Source organism: Podarcis raffonei, chromosome 3 (assembly GCF_027172205.1).
Source record: "Podarcis raffonei isolate rPodRaf1 chromosome 3, rPodRaf1.pri, whole genome shotgun sequence".
Lineage (NCBI taxonomy): Eukaryota > Metazoa > Chordata > Lepidosauria > Squamata > Lacertidae > Podarcis > Podarcis raffonei.
In genome coordinates this window covers 88,759,532-88,771,915 of record NC_070604.1, presented here as the reverse complement: position 1 = coordinate 88,771,915, position 12,384 = coordinate 88,759,532, and positions in this window count along the sequence as shown.

Genomic DNA, 12,384 nt, shown 5'->3' with positions numbered 1-12,384 from the left:
ATAGCATCATTTGATAGAGGGATGTGGTGATGGTGGACAGGGAGAGGTGATTAATAGCTTGATTTTGAACACGAACAAAAACCACTACCACAAATTTCAACCTAAAGTTCTGAAAATGTTGAACTCAGGCCTAAATTACATTCTAGAAATAAACAGAACTGTGTTCTTAACAAATCAAATATCTCTGTCATTCATCACAACCTCAGATCTCCATTGGTCACACCCTGAAGGGAGGCCACATATCTCTTATGGTGATTTGGGTAGTGGTCCATCTTAATACAGTCAAAATCTCATGTGTCTTTCAGACCCCTGCTCTCCATCATCTGTTTTCTTCTGGGTCAAGCAAAAAGTAGGTGGTCATGCTGCAAATTTGGTAGACTTGCACAGTGGCCTTAATAAGGTATCTTCAAGTCTTATGAGCCAAAGGGCATGTCAGTGGCTTCAGTGGTGGACTGCAGCCTTGTTGTTGTTGTTGTTTAGTCGTTTAGTCGTGTCCGACTCTTCGTGACCCCATGGGCCAGAGCACGCCAGGCACTCCTGTCTTCCACTGCCTCCCGCAGTTTGGTCAAACTCATGCTGGTACCTTCGAGAACACTGTCCAACCATCTCTGTCGTCCCCTTCTCCTTGTGCCCTCCATCTTTCCCAACATCAGGGTCTTTTCCAGGGTGTCTTCTCTTCTCATGAGGTGGCCAAAGTATTGGAGCCTCAGCTTCATGATCTGTCCTTCCAGTGAGCACTCAGGGCTGATTTCCTTAAGAATGGATAGATTTGATCTTCTTGCAGTCCATGGGACTCTCAAGAGTCTCCTCCAGCACCATAATTCAAAAGCATCAATTCTTTGGCGATCAGCCTTCTTTATGGTCCAGCTCTCACTTCCATACATCACTACTGAGAAAACCATAGCTTTAACTATACAGACCTTTGTTGGCAAGGTGATGTCTCTGCTTTTTAAGATGCTGTCTAGGTTTGTCATGGCTTTTCTCCCAAGAAGCAGGCGTCTTTTAATTTCGTGACTGCTGTCACCATCTGCAGTGAGGACTGCAGCCTTACTGGGTTTTAAATTTCTGCCTCATTTCAGAACCAGTGCTGTTGTTGTTATTCACATTGCATTAGTCCCTTTCTCTCTCTTTTTAAAGATAGTATTCCATGAGTTTTATTACTAGGCAGTCTTTCCATTGGGCTAATTCCAGCAGATACTTGGGAAAAGATGCAATGTTTCTCTTATCTGGCCATAGCAAGATGAACTCCCCCCTGATAATGGGGTTTCACTTGTGAGATTCCAGCTTCCTTTTGACCATAATTCAGAGTGTGTGGCACTTAAAGGCTGGACCAGCTGGTTTTGATCTTGGTATTATTGATAGCTGAGCCCCAAAATGCATCACTGCTAAACTTTGATGTAAAGATGCTAATCACAAGTGCCAAGTTCTCTAACTGGTTCTGTCCCTCATCTCTGACAATGCTCCTCTGTTTTAGTTATTTCCCAGTGCTGAGCATATAAAATAACATCTCCATCCCCTTTGTAATAAAAGAAAGTGGGAACAGCCTTACTAGGGACTGGCAAATCTGTCAAATTTTGGTTTCTTTCCATTTCTCATTTTTCTAATCTTAAAATCAATTTTCTTGACTAGTTGGAAAGAATGGGGACTGAAACGTTTAGCTTTTGATTCCCCTTTAGTCCCAGTAACTCAGCACTCTTCATTTCTCACAGCAGCAAAATCAGGCCCATTTGTTAGGTGGAAAACAGTGGAATTAAATAAATTCAGTGACTTCTACTCTAATCAAAAGGCCCTTACAGCTCCAGGAATAAATTTTATATTGAGAGTTATACCATTTGGCTGGTTAGAGATATACCAGATTATACTTTTTCTAAATCAGCCAAATGCAGGGACTCAAGCATTACTCAGCTTTAATAGTTTTGTGCAACTATTCAACTCAACTGACCCACTGGGAAATATATAAAATCCAGCTATATAAAATCCTCACACAATTGGCTACCCTTCCTCTCACTTCATTAAGACTAAAATGGGGGGGGGTGGAGAAGAATGAGAGGAACAACTCTGGAATAAATGACCATTTGGATCCATCTCAATTAGAAATCAATTAAAGATAGCACGCCATTGGTATATGTGCCCAGCCAGATTATACAGGCTTAATCATAGCACATCCAGCCTTTGCTTGTGGGAATACAATTTACCTGGCTCTCTCTAGTACACATGTGGTGGTTTTGCCCAAAAATTATTCCCTTTTGGGAAAAGGTTTTTCAAACAATCAAATGATGGGACAATTGCTACAACCAGACCCCAAATTAGCCCTAGTATCTTATTTTAGATTAAGAACATAACCAATAAAGACCTCATCCACTATTTATTAACTGCAGCTAGACTAGTGATTGCAAGAAATGGGAAAACTTTAAATGCAACTCTTTTTGAAGTCTGGATTTTGCAGGTATAGGACATCGTGCTTCTGGACAAATTAACCATTTCACAAAAGGAATATTGATTGGAAGGGGGAAAGACTCTCACCTTCTATAAAACATGGTATCCTTTTATTGACTTTGTTAAAACAATCGAGTTTGGTTTTCACCCTCCATTGACTCATGAAACCTTATGGAGAGACACTTTCATTTGACTGCCTTTCTTAGAACATCTAAAACTACAACCATCAGCCACTATTTTTCTCTCTTTTCTGTACAACTTCTGAGCTCCATTTTCCTTGTATGGATATGTTTTGTTACTTGAAATTAAAAATCATTTTTAAAAAATCAATTACCCAGATTTCCACATCAGTTTGTGGTTTTAATTCATCATGGAAATTCATTAGTGTTTTAGTGCAAATTTTCTCCTAATATACAAATTCTTTTAACGTCAAAATTCAGTTCCTCTCACCTTCCATTGTTCATCATTGTTGCAGTGCCCCATGCAGCGCCCCCTTGGCTCAGCACTTAGTGCAGGTGAACTGGTCACATTCCCCTAAATCCACCTCTGTAGCAGGTGTGTGCACAGGTGTTGGTGGGGGGTGAGCACAGTTTACAACGGCAGCAGTAACAAAAGAAAAAGAAAAGAAAAAGATTGGAGGAGTCATGGTGGTGCAAGCAAGGAGATCCTGTTTTATGAATTATCATTATAAAACAGTATTAAACACCTTAAATCACACAAACACACACAGTCCAAATGCACAGAATAACACTACAGCTAGAAATGAAATATATTGACCCACCATGTTCCATTATGGTGAGGCAACCACTGTGGTATGATCATAGTGTTCTGGTTCTTCAGTCTTCGGTTCACAGCAGGGAGAGCCTAATAAGAGGAAGAACATCATTTAGTTCAGGGGTGGAGAACCTGTCCCCCTCCAGATGTTGTTGGATTTCAACTCCCATCAGCCCCAGCTAGCATGGATCATGGTCAGGGATGATGGGAACTGTAATCCAACAAAATCTGGAGGGCCACAGGTTCCCCACTCCTTCCCTAGTACCTGTTTCAAATCATAGCAGATCTTATTTGCCACTAGAGCCATTAAGGAACCCCTGTTCCCTGTGGGCAACCATCTCTCTTCAGCAAGAGGAGCCTAGGCTCCACAGAGTTTGGGCCTGGTAAGCATTGATAGTTTCTACAACCCAGTGGGGTTTGTGTTTTGTTTTTTTTAAACTTGCTTCTCAATCAAGGCAAATGAAGGGTTTCTCCTTCTGCCTCTTTGGAAGACTTATGTGGCCTACGTATGAGCCATAGCATACATCCCAATGTCATTTTTAATATATTTGGATCATTTTATTGCCCCATTTCTTTCATTTTACTGTGAACTGATTTGAAAACCTTTCTGAAGTTACTAAAAAGAAAAAAAGCGGGGGGAACCAAACTCCTCATTTTTCCCTGCCAATTAAAGCTTAATCTGAAAAACCAACGACCTCACAATTTATCAGTTTATCTAGTTAGAAATGCATTTCCATGGTGATAGCTGAAGAATAACAGAAAATATGGCTGATGATTTCTTAACCAGCTCTGGGGAACTCTCAAGCCTAAGTTAGTGTTAAAGCCTCAGAATTCAGCTAATTGGGCATCAGTTCAGTGCCTTCAAGCTTTTCAGATCACCACTAAGCTATCTCTAATTTTCATGTTGAAATTTTGCATGATCATCCGTCAACAGTCCCAGTCGTACAACAGCTCCTATTCTCCACAGTGGGGTTCCTTCGAATGTAATTTACTTTGCAATAGTGTTATGCACTTGCGGTGCAGTTACATATGGCTATATCTTTTTCTATGCACTTAGGGAAATTGCTTTTAGATTTCATCCAATGCAGCTGCTATTCCAAACTCCAGGCATAAGCCATTGCGGGGGCAGGGAGGGGGGGTGTGAACCTTAAGACACTGCCTTTTACCATATCTCCAGCTATACTTAAATGTAATTTTAGAGAAATGAAGCTGAGTTTTTCTCATCCCAGAGCCCTATCACATTAGATCCAACCAAGAATTCATCTAGTTCAACATTCTCCTTCTCCAACTGTTTCCTGCATCTTGGGCTATAGTCATAAGTTTGCTTTTGTGGAAGTAAAGCATCCTGAAATCAACTAGACTTACTTTGAGCAGAGGTAGTTAGGATTGGGCTCAGTACCTTACTTTAGAGTGAAGCAGGGGTTGCCAGACACAGCCCTGGAGTTAGCAGAAGGGCACCTTTGAGCAATTGCCAAGCGCCCCGTGCTGCTGAGGCCATGATTCTGCCCCCTGCCCTTCCCCGCATTCCTCCAATAAGCCAGGGTGAGCAATGGGATATGCACATATGCCTTGTTCTGTGCACAATAAGCATGGGACACCTTTGCCCAGCAGCGCTGTGGCCCATGGGTTTTGCCCAGTATCTTGTTTGTGGGGTGGGATCAAAGGAAAAGGCGTTCCCATGAGCCCTTGCAAAGGGGAAGGCTAAAGCCTATATAAAGCTGCTTCTCCTGGAGCTCAGGGCCATTTTGCCTTGAGAGCTTCTTGCCTGCCCGCCCACCCTTGGGTTAGAGCCTTCACTGAGCAATTTGGAATTGCTGGTTGACAGGGCCGGAAAGCATCCCCCCCCAACCTGACAGAGGGGTGTGTGTGTGTGTGCGCGCGCGCGTGCGTGTGTGTATGTGTTTCTGTCTTTCCCTCAGTGAAATTATGACCTTCCTTTGTTAGGCGGAAGAGTGTAGTTTGTATGAGGACGGAAATGGCATTAGGCAGCATCAGCATAGTATAGGGGGGAGCCCCATAAGGGGCCTGAGGGGAGGATTGAGCATGGCACCCCCAAGTTTAATGTTGGGGTATATGGGGAGCATGTGGCACTGTGGTCTAAACCACAGAGCCTAGGGCTTGCTGATCAGAAGGTCGGCAGTTCAAATCCCCACAACAGGGTGAGCTCTCGTTGCTCAGTCCCAGCTCCTGCCAACCTAGCAGTACAAAAGCACGTCAAAGTGGCAGATGAAGATGATGGATTTTTCGGAGCTGGCCAACCTGACTGGAAGAGTCCAGATGGAGGAGGAGTACCAGGAAGAATGGAAGAAATTTAAAGACTACTTAGCTAAATATGTTGATAACTTAATCGGAAACGCTTGCAAATAAATAGATAGGCTTAGGATTTAAATACCGGTATGTAAGGATAAGATTTAAGATGTTTAAAGTCAGACTAGAAAGAATGAAATATGTTAAGTAACCAAGTTAATTTTTTGAGAAAATCGATTTTGGAAAACTGTTAAAATGAGATATAATGAAATTCAACCAAGGTGATTTGAGGAAGTCACTTAATAATGTTACCAAGACTTAAACAGGATGTATGTATGTATGTATGTATGTATGTATGTCTGTTTGTTTGTTTTGAAGTTGTGAAAAACAATAAAAAAAAATTGGGAGAAAAACACACAAAAGCATGTCAAAGTGCAAGTAGATAAATAGGTACCGCTCCGGCGGGAAGGTAAACGGCGTTTCCGTGCACTGCTCTGGTTTCACCAGAAGCGGCTTAGTCATGCTGGCCACATGACCCGGAAGCTGTCTGTGGACAAACGCCGGCTCCCTCAGCCAGTTAGGTGAGATAAGCATTGCAACCCCAGAGTCGTCCGTGACTGGATTTAACGGTCAGGGGTCCCTTTACCTTTACCTATATGCCTGCTAGGAATCTGCTTGCTTGACTTCCACCATGGCAAGGTTCAACACTGGCCAACCCACATGGAACAGGTTTGGGGCAGTCCATATCTGGGGGATCCATTCCATCAACATGGGGCTTGCGGAATGATGAATTGTTACCTTAGGCTCTGGTGTTTTACTTCCTTGTCACAGCAGACAGGTTTATTTCTTCCTGAAATGAATAACAGCAGAGGATTTTTTAAAAAAAAATCTTCCTGCGTGGCAAGGATGTGAATTTACCAGATACTGGTGATAAGAGCTCTTTTGGATCAGGCCAATTTCCCACCTAGTTCAACATCCAGATATCACAATGGCCAACCTGATGCCTATGGGAAGTCTGCATACAGACCCAAACACAACAGGGCTCTCACAATCAGGAGAAGGGCTCTCATGCTTATGGTCTGTTGGTGCATTTCCTATAAGCACTATGAAAAGGAAATTCTGGAGAGAGAAAGCTGCAGCCACAACTACAGCACCATGATGTGAATGACAATTAAACTTAAATGTCCTGTTAATAATCTGCAGGGTGGTTTGCAGCATGATAAACAACACAACATACATATATAATATTTGTAAAATGCAAATGCGGAAAACAGCTATATCACTACGATTCATAAAAAGCAGCGGTGGGTAAGGATTCAGAGGCATCTTTCCTATTGGGCTTACTGGCGCCTTGCGCCAGGGCGCCGGCCTCTCAGGGACGCCCCAGCGCGTGGGGGAGCTGCTCGGCTTTGCCGGCAACCTCCCCTTTCCCTGCACCCGCCAGGTGCGCCTCGCCAACCATATGGCTGGCGGGCGTTCAGGTTGCCTCCCAAGCCTCTGCAGGAGGAGAGCAATCCCTGCAGAGGCTTAGGATGGAAGCTGCACCCTGCCAACTATATGGGTGGCTGGCCTGCAGTGCTCTCTCTCTCTCTCTCTTTTTGGCCCACCCGCCCTGTGGGAAGAGAGAGGTGAGGCGAGGGGGAAACGGAGCACAAGGAGTAGGAGGAAGGAAGAAGAAGAGAGGAGCTCCCCCCCTTGCCCTGTTTCCTCCTTTGGTCTGGAGCCTCCTCACTGGGTATGCAGCCCTGCTTGCAGGGTCCCCTTGCCCATCCTGTTCAGCTACATCTAGCCCAAGCCATGAGTAGCAGCAGCTGCTGCCCTGGTTTCTCTCTCTCCCTGGAATTGTGCCCTGTGTTTAATGTTACAGACAACTCTATCCCAGGGAAGAGAAGCCTCCTCCCTTCATTTTTCTTCTTCTTCTTCTTCTTGGGGGGGGGGGCTCCTTCTCTCCCCCCCCCCCAACAAGATCCCTAGGGGTTGTAAAGCAAGCCTGACCATATAGCACCAACCCCATTCATTCCAGCAACTGGCCATCACCCACTCCAAGCCCTGAGAAAAATATCATCACCATTAGTATTGCTACTGCTACTACTGCCCTCCACCCATAGATATCAGGGCGGTTCACAGCCTGAAAGTACAGTACTAAGCACATGCTAAAAACTAGAACAAAGGCAAACCAAACCAAGCCAGCAACCCTCCTTCTCCCTTATTTGTGAAACAAGCCTGTTAATTGCCTATCCAACTAAAAAAAAAGGCACTGGAGGTTTTTGAGATCAATGCAAGCTAAAAAGCATTGCAGGGGGTTGGGCTAGATGACCCGCAGGATCCCTTCCAATTCTATGTTTTTCTGAAAAACACACACACACAACCCAACTATGGTCCCTCTGCATTCCTCACCCCAAGCAACTATGTGTGAGACTTGCTCCCCAGATAGTGTGCCTTGTCTTGCTACCTGTGGTTTTTGGTCTCTCGCAAGCCCCCTCCCCCCAAATCTATTCATATTCCTTTCCTAATCTCCAATATTACATTTTCCTCTGGTTGAGACTTTAAACAAAAAGCCCTAATTCCCAACTGTGTTTCTTGCTGCAGTCCTACTGTCTACTCAGAAGTAAGGTCCTATTAGATTCAGCAGGGCTTACTCTCAGGTAAGTGCAGTTAGGGCTGCAGCCTTTGTGACCCCACCCCCCACAATATTTGAAAACGTCAGCTTTGTACTTAAACACAAATTGGCCGGGAACTTCATTGTCTGTGTCTTTATTAATTTATTTAAAGAACAACAAACTGGTGATTGCTTTAACTTTTTGATATGCGGTGATTTGAATCATGAGGATGAATTAGAAGAACTGCTGAGTCTTGAATGAGTCTTGCTTTGGAATTGAGAACTTCATTAGATTTTCTTCTGCCTTTTCATTTTATTTTGTTCTAAGTGCTTGTTAGAGATAATGTGTAAGCGTGGTGTCAGCTCCCCCAAAAAAGCTCAACAACTCCGGGGGGAACCTTTCCTTAAAAAGCTCAACAACTTTGGGGTCCCCCCCTTAAAAAAGGACGACAACTCTGGAAAATGGGGGGGGGGCTGTAGGGATTTTTGCACGACAGTGCCGGATATGCTTAAGACGGCCCTATAAGGATTTATAAAGGATTTAGGTCACTGATAGCCTCATCCAAAAGCTGGCTGAAAGAGGTGCATTCCAAAAAGGAAACAAAGATGAGGCTAGATGTATGTCAGTGATAGGTGGCCACTTTGAGAAACTAAAATGGTGGGCAGCTCACAGAAACATCCACCTGATGTGGGGAGCTCAGGGCTGGCATCAAAAGTAGGCTTTCTCAAGATGTTGGGATTCTGGCATCTGCCCATGAATGACATGTTGGCCTTGACTGAAGAACTATAAATTGCCATGGCCCTACTCTGAAACAGGTGGCTTGCAAGAGCGCATGATTCTCTAGTGCTATGGCAGAAGCCTAATCTAAAAATCATCATCCTTGCCTTTATTGTTTTCACTTCATTTTATAATAACCAAGATAAATTGCTTTCAATGATGAAATAGTTTTAGACTGGGCTGCTTTAAATTTTGCCTTCCAATTATTATTTTTTAATGCAATCCCTTTGCAGTAAACTCCTATCTCTGACTTCTGCGGGAGAAGAAAACAAAATGGATGTATCACACAGCTCAAAGTGGCGTTCCCAACCACAATGTACACTGCAGTCCCAGGTTGTGTTTTTATAAGATAAGGGCCCTTTTTATATTAACAAGAAGGTTTCATTATGTGGTCATATCTGCTGCTCACAGTGCCAAAGAGGTACAAAAGAAACTGCCTAGACTTCAAAAGATGTCGGAATCTTCGACGCTCCGTGATCATCAAACTTAGAACCATCACTTGATTTGTAGCATTTTTCGGTAGGCTGTGTAATGTCTTCTATCAAATCCCCCTTAATGACTTGATACTGTTAACATTTATATATTGTTACCATGAAGGCATTTATAGACCCATCAAGCCTTCTTGAGATCTGTTTTCTCTTTTTCTAGACTATATAAATTTGGCTTCTCCTGTCTCATCCTTCAAATCTTGGGATCACGTTTCAGCGGCTTTCTCTGTACTTTGCTATGAAACCATGATTTACTTGTCTTGGTATGAAATGGCTCCTGGAACAGATTCATTCTATCATCATTGCCCCTCTCTCCCTTTCCCACCCTGCTTTACTTTATGCTTTCTGGTATGTTCAATGAAGGTGGATACACCATAGTGAATGGAAAGCTCAATTGATTAAACTTAGAGCATGGTACTGATAATGCCAAGATTGCAAGGATGACCCCCGTACAGGACAGCTGTACGTTCCTACATTGCAGGGGGTTGGATGAGATGGTCTTCAGGACCCTTCCAACTCTGCAATTCTATATATTTATTCTTAAAAGTAACACCTATAATTCCTCTACACCAGATAACTAAAATTCCCATCACCTTTGACCATTGGAGGATATTGATGGAGGATGTGGCTATCAATGATTACTAGTCTAATGTTCTGCTTCCACTGTCAGAAGCCGTATGACCTTGAATACCACTTGCTGGTGGTATTGACAGGTGAGGAGAGCACTGTTACGTTCAGGTCCTGCCTTCCAGCTTCGCATAATCATCTGGTTGGGCCCCTCCTGTTGGTTATCAGTTGGAAGCATTTAGTGTCTCTGATCATGGAGGCAGAGCATAGCCATCATCACTAGTAGCCTTCAATAACCCTCTCCTCCATGAAGTAGTTGAATCTTCTCTTAAAGCCATCCAAGTTGGTGGCTGCTGCTGCCTCCTGTGGAAGTGAGTTCCATAGTTTAATGTGTGTTGTGTGCAGAAGTACTTTTTTTCATTGTCCTGAATCTTCCAACTGAATCTTCCAAGTTCTAGAGTTATGTAAGAGGGAGGAAAAACTTATCACAATCCACATTCTCCATGTCCTGCGTAATTTTATAAACTTCTAATGGTGTCACCTCTTGCTTCCCCTTTCTCTCAACTTAAAAGTCTGCAAGCTTTCCTCATGGGAGAGTTACTGCGTCCACTTTATGTGCAAACGCAGCCCATCGGTGATTATTTGGAAATATTTTGCCACATTCACAAAATCCAGTTCAGTATGCTAATAGTCAGTCGTGAAGCCACACACTCCCTCACATTCCTTCCTTCTAAATGAGAAATGGGTTCTCATATAATCTCAGATGCCTTATCCTGTGTCTGATACCATGCCTAATTTGGGACATTTCTGATAATAATAATAATAATAATAATAATAATAATAATAATAATAATAATTTATACCCCGCCCATCTGGCTCCCAATTGAGTGTTAAAAACAATACAGCATTAAATATTAAAAACTTCCCTAAACAGGGCTGCCTTCAGATGTCTTTTAAAGATAAGATAGCTGCTTATTTCCTTCACATCTGAAGGGAGGGTGTTCCACAGGGCGGACGCCACTACTGAGAAGGCCCTCTGTCTGGTTCCCTGTAACCTCACTTCTCGCAATGAGGAAACCGCCAGAATGAAGCTCTGTTGCTTCTTTCTCTCCTGTCACAGTTGGCACATCTCAAAATATCAGGGCTGGTGTTGTTTTGTCTGCTCTTTTCAGGTAAGAGACACACAGAAGCTTGAAAGCAACCCACTCCTCCCTTGCCATGCCTCCTGTTTGAGTCAGATGAAGAGGAGCTCAGCTCCAACCCTCCAACTGCCCTGAAGGCTACAGTTTCATGCTGATCTCCTTGTTGCTTGGAGTTCTCAGCCAGTGTGCTTTGGACCACTATTCCAGCCTGAGAGGTTGGTAAAATGAAAGGAAACTATGTCATATCCACTGCTCTGCTTTTTCTTCTCAAAGATTTCCTTGAGGTTTCAGAGGAAGGTTTTGTTTTTGTTTTTGTTTTTTTGATCCCTCAGATAATGTGCAGTAAGCTGTGTATGCACCTCAGGCCCTGGTTGCCTTATATGTGATGTCCAGGTCTCAAAAGGTAAGCATCACCCTTCCCAATGGCATGCCGGTTCCATTCCATGCCAATGGAGAATGCCTCAAAGGTGGACAATGTACCAATAAGATGAAACCTTCTGGCTGGGGGACCGACCAGTGATATTGAAGCCTGCATCACGGTCAGAGCCAAGTCCCATATGTGAATGACATCTTTTGTGATAATTCCCAAAGGGATGTCTGTACTAAACTCCTACCTCAAAGACAACAAGGAAACTTGTGGCACTTTGAAGACTAGCATGTTAGTTATGTCCTGGGCTTTTGTGGACTAGAGTCTGGTCTGTTAGTCTGGTGTCACTTTTTGTGACTGCAGGCCCAAATGTGAGAGTTTGATGCCTACTTGTTCATGCTCTCTTGTTGCCTTGTCTTGATTTGCTATCTTAAGACTGTTCTCTGCAACTTTCTTCCCTGATGGATGAGTGATCAGATCTTGGAAATGTGTCTAGAAGAAGGATCAAAGGCTCCGAGGCAGTGATGCAGAACAAGCTGAAAGAGGGAAGTGGTGCTTTCATGATGTGGAATGTGCACAAAAGTAAAAGTGATGGAAAGTGACTCATAACTGCATTAAAAACCTTAATATGGTTATTATTAACAAGTAAGTGCAACTTCATTCAAAAATAGATTCCAAGGTAGTATACATAAGAATGGCACATAGGAGTATACTAATGCCCCAGTCTGCCTTCACTGCCCTCATACACTTAGACCTTCTGAAGAAGCTGCTATTTTTGACTGAAGAAAAGAGCACTCCTATCTAGGATTAATGTCTCCTTCCACCAAGCATGCTCTTGGAATTCATTTCAGCTGTTTACAAAACTGGCTAATTTTCAGGATATTAAAATGTATTGCAGAGTGCTATAAATCCTGCACCCTCTCCCCATAGCATTTTTTCTTAAAAATTGAAGGGGACTGATTTTAAGTCTGCCTTGGATGCGGAAT